General features: G+C 49.0%; 1 long non-coding RNA gene across 1 annotated transcript; it reads left to right on the top strand.

Annotated features, from left to right (window-relative positions):
* Positions 1-27932, top strand: LOC135967510 (uncharacterized). Its single transcript, XR_010581683.1, has 3 exons — positions 1-408; positions 15500-15641; positions 22825-27932. It is a non-coding gene; the product is annotated as an uncharacterized lncRNA (long non-coding RNA).
* Positions 27933-27981: the final 49 nt, after the last annotated feature.

Below are 27981 nucleotides of genomic sequence, written 5' to 3'. Positions count from 1 at the left end.
TGATTTGTTCCTGCCCCACCCTAAGTGACCAATATACTTTGTAATTCTACCCACCCTTAAGAATGTACTTTGTGAGATCCACTCCCTGCCCGCAAAACATTGCTCCTAACTCCACTGCCTATCCCCAAACCTGTAAGAACTAACGATAATCCACCACCCTTTGCTGACTCTCTTCGGACTCAGCCCGCCTGCACCCAGGTGAAACAAACAGCCTTGTTGCTCACACAAAGCCTGTTTGGTGGTCTCTTCACATGGACACGTGAGACATTGGTGCCGGAGACCTGGGTCAGAGGGACTCCTTCGGGAGACCAGTCCCCGTCCTCGCCCTCACTCCTTGTGGAGATCCACCTACGACCTCGGGTCCTCAGACCAACCAGCCCAAGGAACATCTCACCAATTTCAGATCGGGTAAGCGGTCTTTTTACTTTCTTCTCCAGCCTCTCTCACTACCCTTCAATCTCCCTGTCCTTCCAATTCCAGTTCTTTTTCCTCTCTAGTAGAGACAAAGGAGACACATTTTTTCTGTGGACCCAAAACTCCGGCGCCAGTCACGGACTCGGGAAGAGTCTTCCCTTGGTGTTTAATCACTGCGGGGCACCTGCCTCATTATTCACCCACATTCCATTGCTGTCTGATCACCACGGGACGCCTGCCTTGGTCATTCACCCACGTTCCCTTGGTGGCAAGTCAATTGCGGGGACACCTGCTTTGGCTGCTCACCCACATTGCAGCCCAGGGCTGCTCCCCACCCCCTTCTCCGTGTCTCTACCCTTCTCTTTAAACTTGCCTCCTTCACCATGGGCAACTTTCCACCCTCCATTCCCCCTCTTCTCCCTTAGCCTGTGTTCTCAAGAACTTAAAACCTCTTCAACTCTCACCTGACCTAATACCTAAGCATCTTATTTTCTTCCGCAACGCCGCTCAGCCCCGGTACAAACTCGACAGTGGTTCTACATGGCCAGAAAACGGCACTTTGGATTTCTCCATCCTACGAGACCGAGATAATTTTTGTCGAAAAATGGGCAAATGGTCTGAGGTGCCTGACGTCCAGGCATTTTTCACACTTCGTTCCCTCCCTTCGTCTCTGTTCCCCATGCGACTCGTCCCAAATCCTCCTTCTTTCCCTCCCACCTGTCCCTTCAGTCCCAGCCCCAAGCGTCACTGAGTCTGGTGAATCTTCGTTTTCTGCTGACCCGTCTGACCTCTCACCTCCTCCCCAGACTGCTCCTCCTCAGGTCGCTCCCTGCCAGGCTGAATCGGGCTCCAGCTGTTCTTCAACATCTGCTCCCTGACCCTATAACCCTTCTATTACCTCCCCTCCCCACACCGGTCTGGTTTACAGTTTTGTTCTGCGACTAGCTCTCCCCCACCTGCCCAACAATTTCCTCTTAGAGAGGTGGCTGGAGCGGAAGGCACAGTCAGGGCATGTGTGCCTTTTTGGCTATCAGACCTTTCCCAAATCAGCCAGCATTTAGGCTCTTTCTCATCAGACCCCACTAAACATATACAGGAATTCTGGTATCTCACTCTGTCCTACAATTTAACCTGGAGTGACTTAAACGTCATCCTAACTTCTACCCTCTCGCCAGATGAACGGGAAAGAGTTTTTTTCTCTAGCCCAGTCTCACACGGATAACCACCAGCTTCATGAGCCAGACCTGCAGGAAAGCATTAAAGCAGTTCCCCGAGAAGATCCCCAATGGAACTATGAGGCAGATCCCCCAGGTAGAGCTAGGCGAGATTACATGGTTTCCTGCTTACAAAGCTGTTAATTATGACACATTTAAAGAAACTACCCCTGTCATCCCAGCACTTTGGGAGGCCGAGGCAGGCGGATCACGAGGTCAGGAGATCGAGACCATCATGGCTAACACGGTGAAACCCCGTCTGTGCTAAAAATACAACAACAACGAAAAATTAGCCGGGCGAGGTGGTGGGCACCTGTAGTCCCAGCTACTCGGGAGGCTGAGGCAGGAGAATGGCGTGAACCCGGGAGGCGGAGCTTGCAGTGAGCCGAGATCACGCCACTGTACTCCAGCCTGAGTGACAGAGGGAGAATCTGTCTCAAAAAAAAAAAAAAAAGAAAAGAAACTACCGAAGGTAAACACGAAAACCCAGCCCAGCTCATGGCCCGCTTAGCAGCAACCCTTAGACACTTTACTGCCCTGGATCCAGAGGGGCCAGAAGGCCGCCTTATTCTAATATGCATTTTATCACCCAGTCAACTCACGACATTAGAAAAAAGCTTCAAAAATTGGAATCTGGCCCTCAGAGCCCACAACAGGAATTAACCTCACCTTCAAGGTGTACAATAGTAGAGAGGAGGTAGCCAGACAGCACCACATTTCTGAGCTGCAGCTACTTGCCTCCACTGTAAGACAACCCACAACCACGTCTCCAGCATAGAAGAACTTCAGAACTTCCAAGCCACAGGTCCCAGGGGCTCCTTCAAAACATCCCCGTGGACCTTGCTTCAAATGCCAAAAGCCTGGCCACTGGGCCTCAGAATACCTGCAGCCCGGGATTTCTCCTAAGCCCTGCCCTGTCTGTGCGGGCCCCCACTGGAGGTCGGACTGTCCGACTCACATCACCGCTGCTCCTAAAGCCCCCGGAGCCCAAACCCAGCGTTCCTTGGCCGACTCCTTCCCAGATCTCCTCGACTTAGTGGCTGAAGACTGACGCTGCCCGATCACCTCGGAAGCCCCCTGGACCATCACGGACGCTGAGCTTCGGGTAACTCTTACAGTGGAGGGTGAGTCTGTCCCCTGTCTAATCAATACGGGGGCTACCCACTCCACATTACCTTCTTTTCAAGGGCCTGCTTCCCTTGCCCCCATAACTGTTGTGGGTATTGACGCCCAAGCTTCAAAACCCCTTAAAAACTCCCTCATTCTGGTGTCAACTTAAACAACATTCTTTTATGCACTCTTTTTTAGTTATCCCCACCTGCCCAGTTCCCTTATCAGGCCAAGACATTTTAACCAAATTATCTGCTTCCCTGACTATTCCTGGACTACAGCCACATCTCATTGCTGCCCTTCTTCCCAACCCAAAGCCTCCTTCACATCTTCCTCTCATATCTCCCCACCTTAACCCGCAAGTACAGGACACCTCCACTCCCTCCCTGGCAACCGATCACACGCCCGTTACCATCCCATTAAAACCTAATCACCCTTACCCCACTCAATACCAGTATCCCATCCTGCCACAGGTTTTCAGGGGATTAAAGCCTGTTATCACTCGCCTGCTACAACATGGGCTTCTAAAACCTATAAACTCTCCTTACAGTTCCCCCATTTTACCTGTTCAAATACCGGACAAGTCTTACAGGTTAGTTCAGGATCTGCGCCTTACCAGCCAAATTGCTTTCCCTGTCCACTTTGTGGTGCCCAACCCGTACACTCTTTTGTCCTCAATACCTTCCTCTACAACTCACTATTCAGTTCTTGATTTTAAAGATGCTTTTTTCACTATTCCCCTACATCCCTCGTGCCAGCCTCTCTTTGCTTTTACCTGGACTGACCCTGACACCCATCAGTCCCAGCAGCTTACCTGGGCTGTGCTGCTGCAAGGCTTCAGGGACAGCCCTCATTACTTCAGCCAAGCTCTCTGCTGTAATTTACTTTCTTTCCACCCCTCCGCTTCTCATCTTATTTAATATATTGATGACCTTCTCTTTGTAGCCCCTCCTTTGAATCTTCTCAACAAGACACCCTCCTGCTCCTTCAACATTTATTCTCCAAGGGATATTAGGTATCTCCCTCCAAAGCTCAAATTTCTTCTCCATCTGTTACCTACCTCAGCACAATTCTTCATAAAAACACATGTGCTCTCCCAGCCGATCATGTCTGACTGATCTCTCAAACCCCAATCCCTTCTACAAAACACCAACTCCTTTCCTTCCTGGGCGTGGTTGGATACTTTCGCCTTTGGATACCTGGTTTGGCGACCCTAACAAAACCATTATATAAACTCACAAAAGGAAACCTAGCTGACCCCAAAGATCCTAAATCCTTTCCCCACTCCTCTTTCTGTTCGTTGAAGACAGCTTTAGAGACTGCTCCCACACTGGCTCTCCCTGACTCATCCCAACCCTTTTCTTTTTTTTTTTTTTTTTTTTGAGACGGAGTCTCGCTCTGTCGCCCAGACTGGAGTGTGGTGGCGCGATCTCAGCTCACTGCAAGCTCTGCCTCCCGGGTTCACGCCATTCTCCTGCCTCAGCCTCCCGAGTAGCTGGGACTACAGGTGCTCGCCACCGCCTCCGGCTAATTTCTTTTTGTATTTTTAGTAGAGACGGGGTTTCACCGTGTTAGCCAGGATGGTCTCGATCTCCTGACCTCGTGATCCGCCCGCCTCGGCCTCCCAAAGTGCTGGGATTACAGGCTTGAGCCACTGCGCCCGGCCCCAACCCTTTTCTTTTTTTCTTTTTTTCTTTTTTTTTTTTTTTGAGACGGAGTCTCGCTCTGTCACCCAGGCTGGAGTGCAGTGGCCAGATCTCAGCTCACTGCAAGCTCCGCCTCCCGGGTTCACGCCATTCTCCTGCCTCAGCCTCCTGAGTAGCTGGGACTACAGGCGCCTGCCACCGCGCCCGGCTAAGTTTTTGTATTTTTAGTAGAGACGGGGTTTCACTGTGGTCTCGATCTCCTGACCTTGTGATCCGCCCGCCTCGGCCTCCCAAAGTGCTGGGACTACAGGCTTGAGCCACCACGCCCGGCCGTGTATGTATGTCTTTACAAGTTACATGAGTTTCTTATAGGCAGTACATAGTTAAAAAAATTTTAAAATCCATTCAGCCGGACTATACCGTTTAATCGGGAAACTTAATCTGTTAGCATTCAAGGTTATTACTGATAGGTGAGGACTTACTTCTGTCATTTTGTTAATTGTTTTCTGGTTGTTTTGTATATCCTTAGTTCTTTTCTTATTGTTTTTCTTTGTGGTTTGGTGGTTTTCTGTAGTATTACGTTTTGATTCCTTTCTCTTTCTCATTGTGTATCTGCTGTACCAGTAAATTTTATACTTTTACATGTTTTCGTGATGGTCATTATTGTCCTAGGACTCCCATAAGCAATTCTTGCAAGGCTGGTGTAGTGGTAACAAATTCCCTCAGTTTTTGCTTATCTAAGAAAGACTATTTCTCCTTCATTTCTGAAGGTTAACTTTGCTGAGTATAGAATTCTTGGCGGCAGGTTTTTTTTTTTTTCTTTTAGCACTTTGATTGTATCATCCCATTCTCTCTTGCCCTATAAAGTTTCTGCTGAGAAATCTGCTGTTAGTTGAATAGGGATTCTCTTATATGTGACTTTATGCTTTTCCTTTGCTGTTTTTTATAATTCTTTCTCTTCCACTTTTTCTTTTTTTAAACAGGATCTTTCTCTGTCACCCAGGCTGGAGTGCAGTGGTGTGATCATAGCTCAGTGCAGCCCTGAAATCCTGGGCTCAAGCAATCCTTCCACCTCAGCCTCCCTGGGACTATGGGTATGCACCATCATGCCCTGCTATTATTATTATTATTTAGAGATGAGATCTCACTATGTTGCTCATGCTGGTCTTGAACTGCTAGCCTTAAGCAATCCTCCCACCTTGGCTTCCCAAAGCACTAGGATTATAGGTGTGAGGCACTGTTCCTGGCCTTCTCCTCCACTTTTGACAGAGTATAATGTGCCACTGGGATTGACTATATTTGAGAACTCTTGAACTTTCCAGTTCTGGATGTCCATATCCTTCTTTTCAGCTATTATTTCATTAAATAGGTTTTCTATGCCTCTTCCAATCTCTTCTCCTTCTGGAATTTCTATAATGTGAATATTTCTTTGCTTGATGGTATCACATTTGTTCCATAGACTTTCTTTATTTTATTTATTTATTTATTTATTTATTTATTTATTTATTTTGAGATGGAGTCTCACTCTGACACCAAGACTGGAGTGCAGTGGCACGATCTCGGCTCACTGCAAGCTCCACCTCCTGGGTTCATGCCATTCTTCTGCCTCAGCCTCGTGAGTAGCTGGGACTACAGGCGCCCGCCACCACACCTGGCTAATTTTTTTTTTTTTTTTTTTTGTATTTTTAGTAGAGACAGGGTTTTACCATGTTAGCCAGGAAGGTCTTGATCTCCTGATCTCGTGATCTGCCCACCTTGGCCTTCCAAAGTGCTGGGATTACAGGCATGAGCCACTGTGCCTGGCCAACTTTCTTTATTCTTTTTCCATTTTCTTCTCTCCTATTTCTTCTTCTTCTTCTTCTTTTTTTTTTTTTTTTGGATGGAATTTTGCTCTTGTTGTCCAGGCTGGAGTGCAGTGGTGCGATCTCAGCTCACCGCAACCTCTGCCTCCCAGGTCCAAGTGATTCTCTTGCCTCAGCCTCCTGAGTAGCTGGGATTACAGGCATGTGCCACCACGCCCGGCTAATTTTGTATTTTTAATAGAGACGGGATTTCTCCATGTTGGTCAGGCTGATCTCGAGCTCCTGACCTCAGGTGATCCGCCCGCCTCGGCCTCCCTAAATGCTGGGATTACAGGCATGATCCACCATGCCTGGCCTGCTTGCTTTCTTGCTTTCTCGCTTTCACTTTCTTTCCCTCCCTCCCTCCCTCCCTCCCTCCCTCCCTCCGTCCCTCCCTTCCTTCCTTCCTTCCTTCCTTCCTTCCTTCCTTCCTTCCTTCCTTCCTTCCTTCCTCCCTCCCTCCCTCCCTCCCTCCTTCCTTCTCCTTCCTTCCTTCCTTCCTTCCTTCCTTCCTTCCTTCCTTCCTTCCTTCCTTCCTTCCTTCCTTCCTTCCTTCCTTCTTTTTGTCTCACTGGGTAATTTTATAAGATTGAAGATTTAAAAAAATTGAAATAGGCCAGGCACGGTGACTCATGCCCATAATCTCAGCACTTTGGGAGGCTGAGGTGGGAGGATCACAAGGTCAGGACTTCGAGACCAACCTGGCCAACATGGAGAAACCCCATCTCTACTAAAAATACAAAAATTAGCCCGGCATGGTGGCGGGCACCTGTAATCCCAGCTACTCAGGAGGTGAGGCAGGAGAATCACTTGAACCCAGGAGGTGGAGGTCACAGTGAGCCAAGATCGTGCCAATGCATTTCAATAAGAGCAAGACTGTCTCAAAAAGAAAAAAAAAATTAAAACAAAAATTTTTTGAGACAGGGTCTCATTCTGTTGCCCAGGCTGGGGAATAGTGGCATGATCACAGCTCACTGCAGCCTCAACCTCCCCAGGCTTAGATGACCCTCCCACCTCAGCCTCCTGAGTAGCTGAGACCACAGTTGTGCACCATCATGTCTGGCTAATTTTTGTATCTTTTGTAGAGGCCAGGTTTTGCCATGTTGCCCATACTGGTCTCAAACTCCTGGGCCCAAGTGATTCACCTGCCTTGACCTCCCAAAGTGCTGGGATTACAGGCATGAGCCACCACACCCAGCCACTAGAAAACTTTTGAGATGAGATTTCTCCATGTTGCCTAGGCTGGTCTTGAACTTCTGTGCTCAGCCTCCTAAGCAGCTAAGTTCACAGGAACACAACGTTGTGCCTGGCTCACTGGGTTATTTCACAAGGCCTAGCTTCAAGTTCAGAAATTATTTCTTCTGCTTGTGTAATCTGTTGTCGAAGCTCTTGATTGTATTTTTTATTTCATACACTGAATTCTTTAGCTTCAAGATTTCTGTTTGGTTTTTTTTATGATTTTTTTTTGGTTACATTTCTCATTCAGATTTGATTTTTGTTGAATTGTCCATCTGTATTCTCCTGTATCTCACTGAGTTTTCTTAAGATCATTATTTTGGATTCCTTTTCAGGCACTTCATAGATTTCCTTTTTGTTCAGGTCTATTTGTAGAGAACTATTGTGTTCCTTTAGCGGTGTCACGTTTCCTTGCTTTTTCATGTTTCTTGTGCCCCTCCATTGACATCTGTGTGTCTTGTGGAAGAATTGCCTCTTCCAGTCTTATGGAGTAGTGTTCGTAGGGAAACTTTTCTGTAGATGTGTCCTATAGTGTCAGTTAGGTGGGATGCTTTGGCTCTGGCTCTGGGCAGTAGTGTAGTCTCCATGTGATTTCTTTAACTTTAATCAACACACATAGTGTCTGCAAGTGCCTCAGTGGCATAGACTGCAGATCTATGTGGAGAAAGGGCATGGCTTTTGTGGAGAGAGGGCATGGCTTTTCTGGGGATGGAAGTCACTGGGCAGGCTGGATTTTAGACCTTAGAGGAGCACATATAGGGCACGGCAGGCCCATTGGTCATGGAAGTGGGGCTCCTGGTGGTGGTGGCAGGTGCCAGGCAGGCTGATCCTCAGACTATGGGGGTGCATGCAACACATGGCAGCTCTGCCATTCAAAGGAGTGGGGTTACCAGTGGCAGTGGGCACTGGTTGGCCAGTCCTCAAACCCTCTGGAGTGTGTGCATCAGTTCTCCCAGTCTTTGGGACAGCCTTCCTGCTGTGCTGGACTGCTGGTTCCTTGGGGGTGCAGGGTGCTGTGTGGGCTCAGGTGCTGGGTGATGGTTACACCACTGGGTCTAGCTGGGGTCCTGGCATTGCAGCCTTGTATGGGGGTATGATGGGATGGAAGTGGGGCCTCATGGATGTGGAGATGCAGGGGCTTTTGGCGCTTAGGGCAGGAGGCACTCCAGCAGTGGCTCTCTTCTCAAAATGGCAATCTGCCGTAGCAGCTTGGGTCCCTGGGAGTGCAGGGGGCAGTGTGTGCTGGTTCTCCAGAGCAATGCAACTATGTGGACTCCTGGCAGCTCCCTCTACTGGGCTCAGGGCCTGTGAGGACAGTGGGGCTCTCCTGTAGCTAGCATCGCAGGCATCCACATTGGTAACGGGGACTGCTGGGGATCTACACTTTCCTTTTCCCCGAAATGGGGAGTCTTTCTTGGGTCTGAGGCAATCCTGGACAGATGCTTTGCTTCCCTGTCTATGTTGCCATCTGGAATTTACAGGGGGGTTTTGTTTTTTCCTTGTTGAATTTCAGTGTCCTCCCTTAGATATCCCACTCAGAGTGTAGTTATTTACTTGATGTTTTGGCTCTTCTTTGTAGGGGAGATGAGCATTGAGTACCTCTAGTCAGCTAGCTTCCAGATCACTCTGGGAATATCTCAAAATGGTTACTTTTACCGACCCCTGCCCCTCTGCCATTGTTAGAAACATAAGGAGTTTCTCTTGGCTCTTTACTGTGAGAATCTGGTGAGATTCCAGGAGATAAAAGCCATAGAAGTATGGAGGGGGCATCCTAAGACTGAAACCCCTAGAAGTTTCTCACTCTTGTGCTAGTCAACATGCTGCAATTTTTCAGCATGTAGCAATTTTTCAAAGTTACTATTAAGTGTTCTTATCAGTTTATGGCTCCAGCAGGTTCTGATCCAGGTAAGCTGATCTCAGCGGTGATTCTTTGTACTTTGTACTTGCCTGTACTTCCAGATTTCAGGGTGGCAGTTTGTCCTGTGACCTTAATTCTCTGACAAGGTCAAGAAAAGTAATTTATTTTAAATTTGTTCAGCTTTTTAAATTATTGTAGTAAAGAGAGAGATGACAGCCAGGTGCAGTGGCTCACACCTGTAATCCTAGCACTTTGAGAGACCGAGATGGGCAGATCATGAGGTCAGGAGATTGAGACAATCCTGGCCTTTTTTTTTTTTTTTTTGAGATGGAGTCTCTCTCTGTCACCCAGGCTGGAGTGCAGTGGCGCGATCTTGGCTCACTGCAACCTCCACCGCCCGGGTTCAAGTGATTCTCGTGCCTCAGCTTCCCAAGTAGCTGGAATTACAGGCACGCACCACCATGCCTGGCTAATTTTTGTATTTTTAGTAGAGACGGGTTTCACCATGTTGGCCAGGCTGGTCTCGAATTCCTGACCTCAGGTGATCTACCCACCTTGGCCTCCCCAAATCACATTTTCTGTTAAACCCATCCAGTGAAGTTTTTATTTTAGAAATAAAAACTTTCAGTTCTAGACATTCCATTTGCTTATATTTTATAGCTTCAACTTCTCTTTTGAGATTCACTCTCTGTTACCTCTTCAGGTTTATGTTTTCCTTTAAAATCTTATTTATTTATTTAATTTATTTATTTATTTTGAGACGGAGTCTCACTCTGTCACCCAGGCTGGAGTGCAGTGGCGCGATCTCAGCTCACCGCAACCTCCGCCTCTCGAGTTCACGCCATTCTCCTGCCTCAGCCTCCTGAGTAGGTGGGACTACAGGTGCCCACCACCATGCCTAGCTAATTTTTTTTTTTGTATTTTTAGTAGAGACGGGGTTTCACTGTGTTAGCCAGGATGGTCTGGATCTCCTGACCTTGTGATCTGCCCGCCTCGGCCTCCCAAAGTGCTGGGATTACAGGCGTGAGCCACTGCGCCCGGCTTTTTTTTTTTTTTTTTTTTTGAGAGAGAGTCTTACTCTATCCCCCAGGCTGGAGTGAAGTGGTGGAATCTTGGCTCACTGCAACTTGCCTCTTGGGTTCAAGTGATTCTCATGCCTCAGCCTCCCAAGCAGCTGGGATTACAAGTGCATGCCACCATGCCCAGCTAGTTTTTCATATTTTTAGTAGAGACATGGTTTTCCCATCTTGGCCAGGCTGGTCTTGAACTCCTGGCCTCGAGTGATACACCCACCTCAGCCTCCCAAAATGCTGGGATTACAGGCATGAGCCACTGTGCCTGATCTTTTTTAGAATCTTTAAACATATTTTTTTTTTTTTTTTTTTTTTTTTTTTGGAGACGGAGTCTCGCTCTGTCGCCCAGGCTGGAGTGCAGTGGCCGGATCTCAGCTCACTGCAAGCTCCGCCTCCCGGGTTCACGCCATTCTCCTGCCTCAGCCTCCTGAGTAGTTGGGACTACAGGCGCCCGCCACCGCGCCCGGCTAGTTTTTTTTTTTTGTTTGTTTGTTTTTTTTTTTTGAGACAGAGTCTCGCTTAGTCGCCCAGGCTGGAGTGCAGTGGCGCGATCTGGGCTCACTGCAAGCTCCGCCTCCCGGGTTCACGCCATTCTCCTGCCTCAGCCTCCCGAGTAGCTGGGACTACAGGCGCCCGCCACCTTGCCCGGCTAGTTTTTTTTTGTATTTTTTAGTAGAGACGGGGTTTCGCCGTGTTAGCCAGGATGGTCTCGATCTCCTGACCTCGTGATCCGCCCGTCTTGGCCTCCCAAAGTGCTGGGATTACAGGCTTGAGCCACCGCACCCGGCCCCTAAACATATTTTTAATAGCTCTTTTTATTCTCTCTTTTTTTTTTTTTTTTCTTTGAGATAGAGTCTCTGTCACCTCGGCTGGAGTACAGCAGTGCAATCATAGCTCACTATAACCTTGAACTCCTAGGCTCAAGTAATCCTCCCACTTCAGCCTCCTGAGTTGCTGGGACTACAGGCATGCACCACTAAACCTTGCTCATTTTAACATTTTTTGTAGAGACACGGCCTCACTTTGTTGCCCAGGCTGGTCTCAAACTCCTGCCTCTAATGATCCTCCTGCCTCAGCCTCCCAAAGTGCAGGGATTATAAGCACAAGCCACTATGCCCAGCCCCTCCTTTTATTCTCTATATTGTAATTCTGTCATCTCTGTCATACCTGGTTTCGTATATGTTGACTAATTTGTCTTCATTTATGTCATGTTTTTCCACCTCTTTGCATGTCTAGTAATTTTTGATTGAGTGTTGGGCAGTATGAATACTATGTTATTAAGTGTTTGGATTTGTCATCTTCCTTTTATTGAGTTTTGCTTGGTAAGTGGTTACTTTACTTGTAGATCAACTTCATCATCTCTAGTCTTCTTTTAAAGTTTTGTTAGGGAAGGTCTCAAATAGCCTTTATTCTATGGATAACTTAGTTCTACACTTAAGGCATGGCCTTTCTGAGTTTTCTGCTGAATGGCCACAGTTTTCAGAAATTTTTCTGCACCTTGGCTTGTCCTGTGTGAGCTGAAGTGACTGTTCAGGTCGGAGTTCCTCTGCAGTTTTTCTTTGCCCCACTTTGTGGAGTCTCACTCTACACATGCCCAGCTTCATATTCAGCCAAAGACTCAAGGGGACACCTATGCAGATTTCTGAAGCTCTTTTGCTGGGTGGCTCCTTCTTTTCTGGTAGTTTGCGCTTCAAATTCCAGCCTCCTTTGTTGCCCCACCTTCCACCCTCTGTCCTGTAATCTCAATAGGAGGATTGGACTTCCTTTGGTGTCGTCCTCCTCAGGCTGTGGTTAGAAAATTGTCCCTAGAGAGCCAGGCAGGGTGATTGTGAACAAAAAAATGACTTGTTTTAAGAGAAAAAAAAAAAAAGGAAAAAACAAAACAGAAAGACTTGTTTTTCTTTCTTCAGGGATCAGCATCATGTACTTTCTGTTGTCCAACGTCTACAAACAGTTTCATATATTTTTGCCCAGTTTTATGGTTTATGCCAAGAGGATTATCTAATAATAGTTACTACATCATGGCCAGAAGCAAATACATATAAAACTTTCCTCCCTCCCTCCCTCCCCGCCCTTCTCTCTTTCTTTTCTTTCTTGTTTCTTCCTTTCTCTCATTCTCTCTATCTTTCTTTCTCTTTTTTTTTTTTTTTTTTTTTTTGAGATGGAGCCTCGCTCTGTCACCCAGGCTGGAGTGCAGTGGCGCGATCTCGGCTCACTGCAAGCTCTGCCTCCCAGGTTTGCGCCGTTCTCCTGCCTCTGCCTCCTGAGTAGCTGGGACTACAGGTGCCCGCCACCATGCCAGGCTAACTTTTTGTATTTTTAGTAGAGACAGGGTTTCACCGTGTTAGCCAGGATGGTCTCCATCTCCTGACCTTGTGATCCGCCCACCTCGACCTCCCAAAGTACTGAGATTACAGATGTGAGCCACTGCACCCAGCCTCCCTTTCTTTCTTTCTTCCTTCCTTCCTTCTTTCTCTTTCTTTCTTTCTCTTTCTTTCTTCTTTCTTTCTTTCCTTTTTTCTTTTTTCTTTCTTCCTTTCTCTCTCTTTCTCTCTCTCTTTCTTTTTCTTTCTTTGTTTTTTGAGACAGGGTCTCTCTCTGTTAGCTAGGATGGAGTGCAGTGGGGCAATCACAGCTCACTGCAGCCTCAACCTCCTGGGCTCAAGCAATTCTTCCCATTTTAGCCTCCTGAGAAGCTGGGACTACAGATGTGCACCACCATGACCGGCTAATTTTTGCATTTTTGGTATAGATGGGGTCTCGCCATGTTGCCCAGGCTGGTCTTGAACTCCTGGGCCCAAGTGATCCAGCCACCTCAGCCTCTCAAAGGGTTGGGATTACAGATGTTAGGCACCATACCTGGTCCATTTTCTTTTAAATCAAAGGCCAATTCTAACTTGTTGAATATCAATTCCAATAACATTTGTTGAATAATTTTTCCTTTCCTCACAAATTTTAAGTCTCATCTACTAAATTTGTGTACACACACACCCCTTCTATGGCACTATTCTATTAGTTTATTCTCTTCATACACGTATCCTAGTTCTTTATGATTTTATGTTTTAAATATTAAATAGAAAAAGTTTATCGTAAATATGATACAGAAAGAAAGAGTTAAAATTCCATTCATTTACAATGTTCTTCCTTAATCACTGTTAACAGTTTCATGAATATGCTCCCAAACATTTTATATAAAAATATATTGATAAAGAGAACAATACCTAACACTTATTAAGCTTTTACTGTTTTTTTTTGTTTGTTTGTTTTTTGTTTTTTGGGTTTTTTTGAGATGGAGTCTCACACTGTCGCCCAGGCTGGAGTGCAATGGCGTGATCTCGGCTCACCTCACTGCAACCTCCGCCTCCTAGGTTCAAGAGATTCTCCTGCCTCAGTCTCCTGAGTAGCTGGGATTACAGGTGTGCACCACCACGCCCAGCTAATTTTTTGTATTTTTAGTAGAGACGGGGTTTCACCGTATTAGCCAGGCTGGTCTCTAACTCCTGACCTCGTGATCTGCCTGCCTTGGCCTCCCAAAGTGCTGGGATTACAGGCGTGAGGCCCCGCGCCCGGCCAAGCTTTTACTGTTTAACATAGTTTCCAGGCACTGTTCTAAGTGCTTTACAAATATGAACTCCTTTACTTCTCATAATAACCCTATATGGTAGGGATTGCCCTCTCCTTAACAGATGTGGAAACAGACATCAAGGATCACGCCCCAGGTCATATAGCTAGTCAATGGCAAAGCCATGATTTGACAACCTGGCAATCTGGCTCCAGGGTCCAAACCTTGTATTGCTTCTTCATTCTCACAGATGATCTCACTGGGCACCGTAAAACTTCTGAGCCTTTGCCTGCCTAAAATGTCCCATTGTTTTGTAATTGCAAGTTCTTTCATGATTGCGTATGTCTTTCCCAGTGAGGCAATTTGTCATCTTCTTTGCCTGTTTTTGGTTGAATCATCAATCTTTTTATTGTTGATCTTAAGCAGCTCTGTGAATGTCAAGAAAATCCACTCTTAGTCTTATGGATTGCTAATATTCCAAAGTGTTTATTTACTTTGCTTATGATGGTTTTTTGGTTTTGTTTTGTTTTGTTTTTTGCCTTTGAGTGCTTTTTTTGCTCCTGTCTTACAAGAATTTCAAATTCTTCTATACTCTAATTTACCAGTGTTTAAATCTAATTTAGCCCTGGCTATGCACTATTAACAGGCTTCCACTTTTACAAAGCTCCCAGGTGATTCTGCTGTGCCACTGCATTGAGGCTTCCAATGTTGGTGTCTCACTTGGGCTTCCTCTACTTTAGGATTACAAAATTCTTAGCTATTTTTGTTCTTCTAGTAATTTTACTTTGTATTTGCATCAACCTAGCTAGTGGTATTTTTTGATTGTTTGTTTGTTTATTTGTTTGTTTTTAGACGGAGTCTTTCTCTCTCGCCAGGCTGGAATGCAGTGGCACCATCTCGGCTCACCGAAACCTCCAATTCCCTGGTTCAAGTGATTCTCCTGCCTCAGCCTCCCAAGTAGCTGGGATTACAGGCATGCACCACCATGCCCAGCTAATTTTTGCATTTTTAGTGGAGAAGGGGTTTCACCATGTTGGCCAGGATGGTCTCGATTTCCTGACCTCATGAGTTTTTGAGACGGAGTTTCACTCTTGTTGCCCAGGCTGGAGTGCAATGGCACAATCTTGGCTCACTGCAACCTCTGCCTCCTGGGTTCAAGTGATTCTCCTGCCTCAACCTGCCAAGTAGCTTGGATTACAGGCATGTGCCACCGCGCTTAGCTAATTTTGTATTTTTAGTATACACGGGGTTTCTCCATGTTGGTCAGGCTGGTCTTGAACTCCTGACCACAGGTGACCCGCCCGCCCTGGCCTCCCAAAGTGCTGGGATTATAGGTGTGAGCCACTGCGCCTGGCCTAGAATTTGTTTTAAGGGGTCTATGTATACCGTATGGTTTAATTATTGTCACTTTATCATACATTTTTATATGGTTGGACAAGTCCCTCTTTATTTTTTTCTATGCTGTACTCAGCATTTCCTTTGTCTATTCTTTCAGATTAGCTTTGTTATGACTATTTCTATTTCCTTACACTCCCATTTCTCCAGGGGAAAATGTCCAGAAACAAATGAATCCTCAGGTCTGGATCTCAGGAGAAGACTCTGGACTGAGCTATGGATCTGGAAACTCCCAGGACAGAGCAGTGGTTCCCAGCTGGAGACGATTTTGCACCCAGGGGACATTTGCAAGGTCTGGACAGTTTGGGTTGTCACAGTCGAAGGAGTGTTATGGCACTTAGTGGTAGCAGGCAGGGATGTTGCTAAACATCCTACAGTGCACAGGACAGCCGTCCCCAGCGGAGTTCCTGGACCGCACGTGTCAGTGGTGCTGGGAACATCCTACAGTGCACAGGACAGCCCTCCCCAACAGAGTTCCTGGACCGCATGTGTCAGTGGTGCTGGGGCTGAGAGGCCATTGGTGGACCCATGGAGCTGGCGAGGCTGCCCTGAGTCTGGCCTGTGAGGGAAGCGGGAACCTCTGAGGGAGTGCAGCGTTCAGCAGCATCCATCCATCCAGCCACGAGGCCTGGCAGAGGGGTGGGAGAGGAGGTGCACCTGCCATAGACCCCACAAGCCTGTCACGGAGCTGGGACTTGGAGTGAAAGGGAGAGGGATGTGGTCAGAACTGTGCCTTAGAAAGACTCTGGATGTGGAGAAGGGGCTGGGGAGAGGCGAGGGCTGCGTGGTGCTGTGACTGCCTGCTGGAATGGCAGGCTAGGCCAATGTGGGCAGCAGTGAGGGAAGGGGTGATTTGGGACCTGGAAGAGGCAGGACAGGGCAACGGGCTGGACTGGAGGGGTGAGAGGAGTCAGTGACCTTTGGCACGTAGCAAAGAGTCCTCATGCCCTGCCACCAGCATCATGCTAGGGCAGGCTGGGCTGTCACTCTCACAGAATGTCCCATGAATGATTATGTAACTAAAAGTGCTGTGTGTTGCAGGTAGCAACTAACTGATGTTGGTGGCATGGGCGGTAAAAAGAATTTACCAAGACTGTTGTAGGTAAAGAAAGGCAGGTTTATGAGAGAAAGTAGGAAAATACGTTGCAAGAAAGCAATGGGCAAATCACCAAGAGAGGCGCTGGCAGCGAGAGACGAAGGCGTGCGGGGGATTTTATCGGATGGGGCTTGTGCTGGAGAAGGGCCATGTGCAGTGTGATAACACCCAGGTGGCAGGGAGCTAACGCATTTTTCTATCAGCCGAGGGTCTGGGGATAGCTGGGCGTGGGAAGATTGTGATTTGCACAGGAGGGCCGTGTGTCCCGGACCATGAAGAAAGGCAGGCTCACAGCTTCTCTGCTCTCTCTTTTGCTTTCCCCGGGTCCCGCTGGTCTGACTTCTTTCCCTCGTTAGGACTCCGCAGCATGGACACCAAGAAGGGAGGCAGAGCCTGTGACAGCAACACTCAGCCAAAGAGGCTTCTCTGATGAGGGCCAGAGCTGTCCAAGCCAGGCCTGGAAGGACAGACGCACATTCATGTTCAAGGTTTTGTTTGAACATGGTTTCAATGAATCCTCTCAATGTTTTGAAATTCCAGCTTAGTCTCAGTCGTCTACAAAACCCTTGCTCCCCCGTGGTACCATCCCCTTTATGTTGTTATTGTCACAAATTACATCTTGACACATTGTGGGTCACCAGCAGGATTTGTAATTATTGTAATACTCAGTTGTCTCTTTAAATTGCAAGGCACTTAGAGCGAAGGTGCCACATGCTCCCTGCAGTCCCCCCGGGAAGCAGCCAGAGCCCCCGGGAAGGGCCAGGTATTAACTTGTCGGACGTCACAGCTCCTTCCAGGCTCCCAGCTTCTCTTCCGTCAGTGGATTCCAATTCTGAAAACTGGCTCATGTCCAGAAACAGCGCGGGAGTGTGACTTCCTGCTGGGGCAGCCCCTCAGCCCCTGCCCTCTGTTCAACTCTTACATGCGAAGCGTCCCCCTTGTTGGTTTCACCCCCGAGGGCACCGTGTGGTGTTACCCCCCCGTTACTGCCCCTCAGCCCCTCGGCAGCCGCCTGCCTCGTCCTCCCCACGGGGATTAGGGAGCCCGGATCTGTAGCTGCCTCTCCCACCGTCAGCACAGGCTGCAGAGGGGGAACCCCCCGACTTCCCGCTGATGCTGGTGCTTTCCCCGGGGCTTCCTGCACACCCACCTCCCTCCACCCCACTCCTTCCTCTACCAGCCGGCAGAGAACTTGGGGCTTTCTGCTTCACTGCAAGCTGGCTACCACTTTTGCCAAGGTTTTCAAGAGCCATTCCAAGTTTTCCCCACCTCCTGGGTCCTGAGAAAGTGCCCCACTGCAGCAAATGTTTCCAGGCCCTTGGTCACGCCCCTCACCCTCCCATCCCGGGGCTTCTCTTCTGCCCCGCTGGGGCCATCAACCAGTTCTTGCAATTACCCAGCTGTGCAGCCCTTTTCTCCCTCTGCAGGCTTAGCACCCTGCCCCTTCCCGTTGGTCTGTGCTGGCATTTAGCCCTCGCAACTGGCCTGGCAGGCAGGTGGGACAGCTCCTGAGGCGAGCACTTACTTCCTGGTGAGAGAGGTGATTCCGTAACGTCTCCAGCACAGTAGATGTGCGCGCCTTCATGGGGCAGGAGGACCCGTGCACTTCCAGAGGTTCCAGAGGACTGGAGGGACCCAGGTTTTCACCAGGGGACCCTGACTTTCCACCTTTGCAGAACTGACCCACCGGTGGCCCTTCACTCCGGTTAAGCGCCTGTTTAGCTCTGTGGTAGAGGCACTCCAGTCTCACACCGAGCTTGGTAATAGCTCTCAGTGTGGGGAAGCAGCCTGCTGTCCTGTCTCTGCTGGCTTGGTTACTCCCCCGCCCCAGTTTTTCAGGTGCTTGTGTCATCTCATCATCCCGCCAGCCACAGCACTGCACTCCACCGAGATACCTTCCAGTGGAGAAAGCTCCCACCGTGTGTCAGGGACCACCTGACCTCCCAGCCAACCAGGACAGCAGCCTCTGCACCCCCTGGGTGGTGGGCTGGACAGTCCCAGATCCTCTCCTACGCCACTTACGTTAGTCCAGGTCTTCTGAGATGCAGATGGGATAAAGGTATAAGGATTCGGTTACATTTTATTAGATGATGAAGGCTGGGTGTGGTGGCTTACGCCTGTAATCCCAGCACTTTTGGAGGCCAAGGCAGGCAGATCACTTGAGCTCAGGAGTTTGAGGCCAGCCTGCGCAACATGGTGAAACACTGTCTCTACAAAAAAAAAAAATTAGCCTGGTGTGATGGTGTGTGCCTGTAGTCCCAGGCCTGGCGTGGTGGTGTGTGCCTGTAGTCCTGTAGTCCCAGGCCTGGCGTGGTGGTGTGTGCCTGTAGTCCTAGGCCTGGTGTGGTGGTGTGTGCCTGTAGTCCTGTAGTCCTAGGCCTGGCATGGTGGTGTGTGCCTGTAGTCCTAGGCCTGGCGTGTGGTGTGTGCCTGTAGTCCTAGGCCTGGCGTGTGGTGTGTGCCTGTAGTCCCAGGCCTGGAGTGGTGGTGTATGCCTGTAGTCCCAGGCCTGGTGTGGTGGTGTGTGCCAGTAGTCCCAGGCCTGGCATGGCCTGGCATGTGGTGTGTGCCTGTAGTCCCAGGCCTGGCATGGTGGTGTGTGCCTGTAGTCCTAGGCCTGGAGTGATGGTGTATGCCTGTAGTCCCAGGCCTGGCGTGGTGGTGTGTGCCTGTAGTCCTGTAGTCCCAGGCCTGGCGTGGTGGTATGTGCCTGTAGTCCTAGGCCTAGAATGTGGCGTGTGCCTGTAGTCCTACCTACTTGGAAGTCTGGAGTGAGAAGGTTGCTTGAGCCCAGGAGGTGGAGTTTGCAGTGAGCCGAGATCACGCCCCTGTACTGCAGCCTAGGTGATGAGAATGAAGCCGTCTCAAAAAAAGAGAGAAGATTTTATTAGATTTTGAAGATTAGATATTGTTGTTATTATTAGAGATGAAGCACGGAGGTAACTAAGAAACCTGGAAGAGCTTCAGAATGTGAGTAGCTCTAACTTCCAGAGAGGAAGAGAGGGAAAGAAGGTTGACTTTCTTTCCCTAGACCTAGATCACTGAACGACCTAAGGAATGTTCAGGAAAGCTGCCCGGGAGTTCTTGAGCCGAAGAAGTGTGGCCTCGGCAGAAATGCAGAGACAGATTCTGAGCACAAGAGCTGAGGCCATTGGTCATGACATTCCCATAGTTGGAGGCCTATGAGGCACACTTCCAAGGAAACTGCAACTGTTTAAAATAACATGTCCTATGTGTGTGTTTTTAAAAGAAAGGCTGAAAGTTAATTAGCTCATCATCCACCTGAAGAAGCAAAATCAACCTGAAACAAAGAGGTATAAAGAGAAGCACTGATTAGACAGAAACGAACATGCACTGGAGACAATCAAACCAAAACTGGTTTTTTGGCGACACTAATCAGAACGGCCAGCCTCTGGGCAGGTGGGGAAGGGGGAGCATAAATAAACAAAAGTAGGCCAGGTGCAGTGGCTGACACCTGTAACCCCAGCACTTTGGGAGGCTGAGGTGGGAGGATCACTTGAGCCCAGGAGTTGGAGACCAGCCTGGGCAACATAGCAAGACCCTGTCTCCGGCAAAAATTTAAAAACTAGCTGGACATGGTGGCATGCACCTGTGATCCCAGCTACTCGGGAGGCTGAGGTAGGAGGCTGGCTTGAGCCTGGGAGGTTGAGGCTGCAGTGAGCTGTGACTGCACCACTGCAGTCACCAGTCTGGGTGACAGAGCAAGACCATGTCTCAAAAAATAAATAAATTAAATAAATAAATAAATAAATAAATAAAGTGGACACAGCCATAGATATAACATAGATTTAAAAGATAATGTGAACAATTTTAGGCCAATACATTTCTAGAAAAATGTAACTAAGCTAACTCTGACTCAAGAGGAAATAGAGAACCTGAATAGTCTTAATAAGTCTTAAAGAAATAGAATCAGTAATTAACATCACAAACAAAACATCAGGCCCAGTCAGTGAGTTCCACTGAACTTTCAAAATATAAATTCCCTATAGAAATGCTCTAACTCATTTACAAGACTAGTGTAACCTGGATATCAAAACCTGATGAGAATGGTGCAGTGCACAGCTGCAAAAAGTCTAGACCAGTTATTGGTAAACCAGATCTGAATTGTATGCAAAGATCACAGTGAATCATGATTATGTTTGATTTACCCCAGGAATTATAAGTTGGTTTAACTTCAGGAAATAAGTTAATGTAAGCCATTCCCTTAACACATTGAAGGGGAAAAATTAGGTCATTTCAATGCAGAAAAAGCATTTGACAGAATTTATCACCTATTCATGAGAAAAACTCCTAGAAATTAAGACTAGAGGGGAACTTTGTGACCTGATGAAGGGTGTCGTCTTTTTAAAAAAGAACAGGCCTGGCGCGGTGGCTCACACCTGTAAACCCAGCACTTTGGGAGGCCAAGGTGGGCGGATCACCCTGAGATCCCTGAGATCAGTAATTCCAGGCCCATCTGACAAACATGGCAAAACGCCATCTCTACTAAAAATACAAAAATTAGCCGGGTGTGGTGGCACGCACCTACAATCCCAGCTACTCAGGAGGCTGAGGCAGGAGAATCTCTTGAACCTGGGAGGTGGTGGGGGTTGCAGTGAGCTGAGATAGTGCCACTGCACTTCAGTCTGGGTAACAGATTGAGATTACGTCTAAAAAAAAAAAAAAAAAAAGAACATAACAGGCCAAGCGTGGTGGCTCCTGCCTATAATCCCAGCACTTTGGGAGGTCGAGGCAGGTGGATTGCTTGAGGTCAGGAGTTCAAGACCAGCCTGGCCAACATGGTGAAAACCCATCTCTACTAAAAAAAAAAAAAAAAAAAAAAAAAAAAAAAATTAGCCAGGCATGGTAGCATACGCCTATAATCCCAGTTACTTGAGAGGCTGAGGCAGGAGAATTTCTTGAACCCTGGAGATTGAGGTTGCAGTGAGCCAAGATCACACCACTGCACTACAGCCTGGGCAACAGAGTGAGACTCTGTCTCAAAAAATAAAAATAAAAATAAACAAAAGAATATAATAAACATCACATGTAAGTACGAAAGGTTGAGTGTATTTTATTTAAGATGAGGAACAGGACAGGTTCCCACTATCACCTTTCTGTACATCGTTGTACTCACTTGCATAGTAAGTCTCAGCTAGCAAGGAAGATAAAAAAGAAATAAAAGTTATAATAATTGAAAAAGAAAAAAGAAGTATTGTTTTGGTATATATAGAAAACACAGAGAAATCTGAAAATAAGTTTTTAGACTCAATCAGGAAATTTAGAAATGTTGCTCTACATAAAATCACTATACAAAATAACTAGGATTCTTTCTGTCTCTCTCTCTCTCTCTCTCTCTCTCTCACTCGCTCGCTTTCTTTTTTTCGAGACAGAGTTTCGCTCTTGTTGCCCAGGCTGCAGTGCAGTGGCACGATCTCAGCTCACTGCAACCTTTGCCTCCCAGGTTTAAGCAATTCTCCTGCCTCAGCCTCCTGAGTAGCTGGGATTACAGGCATGCACCACCACGCCTGGCTAATTTTGTATTTTTAGTAGAGACAGGGTTTCTCCATGTTGGTCAGGCTAGTCTCAAACTCCCGACCTCAGGTGATCCGCCTGCCTTGGCCTCCCAAAGTGCTGGGATTACAGGCATGAGCCACCGCGCCCGGCCCAAAATAACTGGGTTTCTAAACGAGTGACAGAAAATGCAACTTTAAAAATGGAATCCTTCATAGTGGTGTGAAAAATATGAAACACTTAGAAATAAATAGAGTATAAATGTTCAGGACCTTAATGGAGAATGTTATAAAAGTTTATGAGATAAACTAACTATGACTCTGATAATTAATACATATATATTGCATATAGATTGAAAGCCTCAATACCAAAAATGTATATTTCCCCCAAATTTATCTGTTGATTCTATACAGTTCCTGTCAAAAGTCCACTGTGTGCATGTATATAACCTGACAAGTCGATACTAAAAATTATAAGGGCAAATAAAGGGTCAAGAATAGCAAAAATTTAGCCATGTGCAGTGGCTCACACCTATAATCCCAGCACTTTGGGAGGCTGAGGTGGGTGGATCACCTGAGCTCAGGAGTTCCAGACCAGCCTGGCCAACATAGCCAAACCCTGGCTCTATAAAAAATACAAAAATTAGCTGGGCATGGTGGTGCACATCTGTGGTCCCAGCTACTCAGGAGGTTGAGGTAGGAGGATTGCTTGAGCCCGGGAGGTGGAGGCTGCAGTGAGCTGAGATTGTGCCATTGCACTCCAGCCTGGGCGACAGAGTGAGGTCTTGTCTGAAAAAAAAAAAAATTCAAAGAAGAACCCAGGTAGAAGCATTAACCTTTTAATAAGACTTTTGTAATCAATGCAGGGAGTATTGGCCCAGAGCGGATGAAGAGTTCGTCTGAGCAGAGCGGAGAGCAGACAGTTGGGGCCCTTCTGTGAATGGTGTCATGACAATTTAATTATATTAAGATGATGAAAATGGTGCCTGCCTCACATCACACAGAAAAATCATTTGCAAGTGGTTTAAAATAGAAAAAGCAAAACTGCACAAATTTTAGAAGAGAACATAGGAGAATCTATTCTCAAATCTCCCAAAGAATCTCTCACAACAATGAACAAAGGAAGAATTTCCTAGGATTCAAAAGGCACAAAACATAGGGAAAAGCTGGATGTATTTCGGTTACAGTATAATGAGGAACTTCTACATATCAAAAGAATCACAAAATAAGCAAAAGACAAATCACAGAGTGAGAGAAGATACTGCAGCTACACACATCTGATGGAGGATTTGTGCCCAGAACGTGTGAGGACTTCGACAAATCAATCAGAAGGAGAGACAGAATCCAGTTGAAAAGTGGGTGGAAGATTTGAACAGGCATTTTGGCAAAGGGGAAGACGTGAATGGGCAATGAATGTGAGAAAATGCCCTACTCCATTAGCGAGCAGGAAAATGCAGATTAAAACAGAGTGAGAGGCCTGAAATACCTACCAGACTGGCAAAAATGTGAAGGCCGATAGCACGAGGGTGTTGGAGAGAATGAAGGCCGATGACACGGGGCTGTTGGAGAGGACGAAGGCCGATAGCATGGGGGTGTTGGAGAGGACGCGAAGTAGGCCAGGGTCTGTGAGATGCTGCGGGACGGTCATCACCGCATTTCGGGCCCTAATTTAGCAGCATCCAGTGAGGTCAAGAGGCACGTCCCATGGCCCAGCAATTCCTCTCCTTGGGTTAGATCTGCAGGCTCAGGTCCAAGCACCAGGAGAACGACATTAAATGTCCATTGGAGAATTGAAATAGCAGGAAATGGACAGCAGCACAAATCTCCATCAAAGTAGAATGGATCAATAAATTGTCACACGATAGACTAATATATGTGGTGAAAACAATTGATTCATAGCTACACGCAACAACACGGGTACGCCGCAGCACCAGAAGACAACAGCTCAGCTCTCTTGCGTGAATTTCAAAACCATGGGGCCAGGCGCAGTGGCTCACACCTGTAATCCCAGCACTTTGCGAAGCCCAGGCAGGCGGATTGCCTACGCTCAGGAGTTCGAGACCAGCCTGGACAACATGGTAAAACCCTGTCTCCTACGAAAATACAAAAAATTAGCCAGTTGTGGTGGCGCACCTCTGTAGTCCCAGCTACTCAGAGACCGAGGCATGAGAATTGCTTACACCCAGGAGGCAGAGGTTGTAGTGAGCTGAGAAGGCACCGCTGCACTCCAGCCTGGGTGACAGATCGAGACTCTGTTTAAAAAAAAAAGAAAAGAAACGAATTTCAAAAGCATGCACAACTGCACAATAAATTGCATGTAGATGTACAGAGAGAAAGGGAACAGTGAACACAAAATTCCGGACAGTGGTGGCCTCTGAGACTTGGAGGTCCGGGAGGGGCTGCACCGTGCTTGGATGCTGGGGTCCTCTGTGTCTTCCACAGAGCCCTAGTGCCCATTGTTATTTGTAGAATTAAATGTTAATTATATAAAAAGAAAAAGAAATCCTCCTAGTTCTCCTCCCCGCTTCCGCATAAGTGGACCCAGCGCACAGTGACAGGGTTGAGACCTACAGGGGACATCGCAGGAGCCACTGAAGCGCTGTTGGGCTTGCAGGTGCTGTGGTGGGAGGGTGGGGTGCAGGGGCCTGGTGTGGAGGGCAGCAGGGGCGTGGCTACAACCACCACCTCCCACCGCAAAGGCTGTGACCAACTCCGGGACCCCGGAGGAGTTTCTGGGGAACCAGAGTGACACCAGTCTGTCCAGTTTGTGACCTTCCCCAGCGGCGGGAGCCTGGGCGGGTGCCTCTGGAGGTTCCAGATGAGAATTCTGCCAGGTGAGAAAGACAGAGGGTGAGAGAGTGAGGGACGGGGCAGGGGACAGGGGGCAGCAGGAGGACACTGAGGTCGGAGAGGGATGGGGGAGGGACTGTGAGCAAGCATGCTGGAAGGTCCGGAGGAAGATGGGATCCTTGAGGGGTGACAAGCTCGTCTTGTCGTTGGCTTAGGCATCGTGCAGCAGTGCCCACCACACAGCCTGTCCCGGACCTAGTCACCCCCAGCTCCAGACTCTTGTCAACTCTACACATTCCTCTTGTGGATTCTCTTCCCTGCAGCCCTGGATGAGCATTTCAAACCCTCTCCTCCCTCTGCCAACCTGCAGATGCCCCCTTCTCACTCTCAGTTGCTTGTTTTGTTTCTTATTTCACTGAGAAAGTAGAATAATCACAATAAAGCCCTCATCCTCCCCCAAATGAATCCTCCAGCCCACCTGTGCCTGCAATCGTGCGACCTGCTTTTCCTTCTCTACCTTGAGTGAGCTGCCCCAAGTCTGGTGCCCTCTTGCCTGGACAAGGCAAGACACTCTTTTTCTTGCATCAGCAATTTTTCTTTTTCTTTCTGTTGAGTCACTGCTATCAGTATACAAAGTCCAATAATATCCCCTACCTTAAAAAACAAAACAAAACCCTCCTTAATGCTGCATCTCTGTTGTTCCCTGTCTCACTAGACAAGCTGTCTACACCTGCTGTAGGCACTGCCTCACTGAACGTGCTGTCTACACCTGCTGTAGGCATTTCCTCACTGAACGAGCTGTCTACACCTGCTATAGGGGCTTCCTCACAACTCATTCTCTTCAATCCACCCCACTCAGGCTGCTCCTCCGTGGAAACTGCTGTCGGGTGATGAGCACCTCTGTCTTTCCACTCTGACAGCTGAATGTCTGTCCTCATCTGTATGGACCACACGCGCTCCTCCCTCGGCTCTGGGACAGGGCACTTCCCCCATCCCCCACAGCCCTGGCCCCACAGCCCTGGCTGCTCCTCCTCACCGACTTCACTCTCAGGGAGTACCAGCATCCTCTGTCTCTGACATCGGTCACTTCCTCGTGGTGATGCATCAGGCAGGATGACACTCGCAAGGGACTGTCTACCACAATCTGCGCAATCTGTGCAAGGCGCAGGAAGTCCCAGGGGCCAAGACTCACCACCCCCGAGTGATGCCACCCCCCGCTGGCAGGAACAAGGGGAGGAGGCAGGAACTGGAACCAGAGAGAGAGAAAGGAGAGTGGTGGGTGCCTGACAAGGCCAGAGCTTCAGTTGAGGCGCACAGCCAACCCTCGGTGACCTGGCAGGAGGAAGTCAGGGGAGTAGTAGACCCTTGGCCTTGCTCTTTCCTTCCCTCAAGGGCCTTTGGTGCTCCTGTTGGCCTAGCATAACCAGAAACCAGAGGTCAAGGAACAGGCTGATGTGGCCTTCGAAGGCCAGTTTCAGCGTCACGCAGCATGGAGGGAAGGGCAGAGAGGATGTGGCGAGCCCAGCCTCCAGGCGCAGGGCTGCAGCAGTGGCCTCTCGTCTGGGCATCCCTTGAGATACTCCACCCCTGCATAGTATCTCCACTTCTGTACCCAATAGGCAATTCTTAATTTCCACCCTGTGACTGACAAGCTCTTCCCCACGTCTTCTCCATCTCGGCAAAAGGCATCCCTGTCCACACAGACACTCAGACCAAAAATGAAGAGCCTGGGTTTCTATCTCTCCTCCACATTTCACGCTGGATGCACCCTCTCCAGGAGAGAGAGGCACTGCTCATGGCCCCCATGTTCAAACCACATCATCTCTCTCTGCACTGCCATCAAAACCCCTCCCTAGGCTCTGATTTTTTTTCTGTGACAGGCCGGTTGGCAGCCTCCCCGACAGCCTTAGCACCTGCTTCCCAGCTAAGCGAACCCTGATTTTGTTTGGGGCAACTATGTGCGCGCCTAGTGGGTGCTGGCTGTCCTGGTCCACTTTGACATATGTTCACTTTCCCACCCTCTTGAAGTCGGGGCCGGCCACATGGCCCAGGGCGGCCTAACCGGGTTAAAGAGACACTTGATGGGGGAGCCTCTGAGAAGCTTTTCCTTTGTTAGGAAAGAAAATTGTAACCTGATTCACAAAGTGGCCTTCCTTTGTACACCTGCCACTTCCTTCCCGTTTGCGATGGTGGTGTAATGGTGTGATGCCCTGTGCTATGACAGCCACCCTGGGCCATGAGGCAACAGGCAAGAGGGCAGAAAGTGTAGGTGGGGATTTTGGAGGGAGGAGAGACGGTGGCTTCGTATTCAGTGAGATCACAATGGCATCGTGCAAGCTGCTGCGAGCTGGGAAGCGGGTTGTTTGCCTCTGAATGCATCCTAAGTGATTGAGCACCCCAGTCTCCTGCAGTCCACACTCCACACGGCAGCCCGAGGGACCCTTCAGAGACCCCCGCGCCTCTGCTCAGAACTGTGCGCACTGCCTCGCTCTCAGAAGGCGCAGCCCGCACCCGGCCTCACTCTGCACTCAGCGCCTTGCCAGCTTCAGGTCCCAGAGGGTCCCTCGTTCCCGAAGGTCTCCCCGACCCCGGGGCAGCCTTTTCGGAGGTCGTGAGGATCCACGGGCCTGCACGAAGTGAGTGCCGCGTAAATGGTTGCTGTGCTTTGTACAAAACTGTCAGCTCCGTGAGGGCGGAGCTGGGGGCCCAGGACAGGCCGGCCCGCGGTGGACGCTCAAGGAGGCCTGGGGGATGGCGGTGACCGTGACAGGTTCCCTAACGGGGTGTGGCCTGCAAGGCGGTCAGAGGCTTCTCTGAGCTGAGATCCCAGAGCCAGCCCCGTGTGTGGAAACAGCAGGTCCCGCACCCGGGCTGGGGGCCCCCGACAGCCGCGTCCGCGTGGCACCAAGGCTGCGAGCCGAGCGCACCCGCAGGGCTGGGAAGGCCGGGGATCCGGCGGGGACGGGGCGGGCCGGCCCAGGCCTGGCGCCCAGCTCTGGGCTGCAGCCCCGCGGCCGGTGGCGCCTCCGGGCGGAGCGAGGGGTCCGTCTGGGCCGAGTTTGACCGAGGGCGACCAGGGGCGGTGGGGCCGGCAGAGCGCGCTCCGGGGACGGCCCGGGCTGGCGCTGAGCGGCCGTCGAGGACCCGCAGGCTCGTCCGCTCCTGGGCCCGGCCCAGCCCCGGGGTGGGAGGCTCGGGGCGCGGGAGGCGCAGCAGGAGGGGCCGGGGCGGGG

Source organism: Macaca fascicularis, chromosome 15, assembly GCF_037993035.2.
Source record: "Macaca fascicularis isolate 582-1 chromosome 15, T2T-MFA8v1.1".
NCBI classification, from domain to species: Eukaryota; Metazoa; Chordata; class Mammalia; order Primates; family Cercopithecidae; genus Macaca; species Macaca fascicularis.
This window is presented reverse-complemented; position numbering and strand designations above follow the sequence as displayed.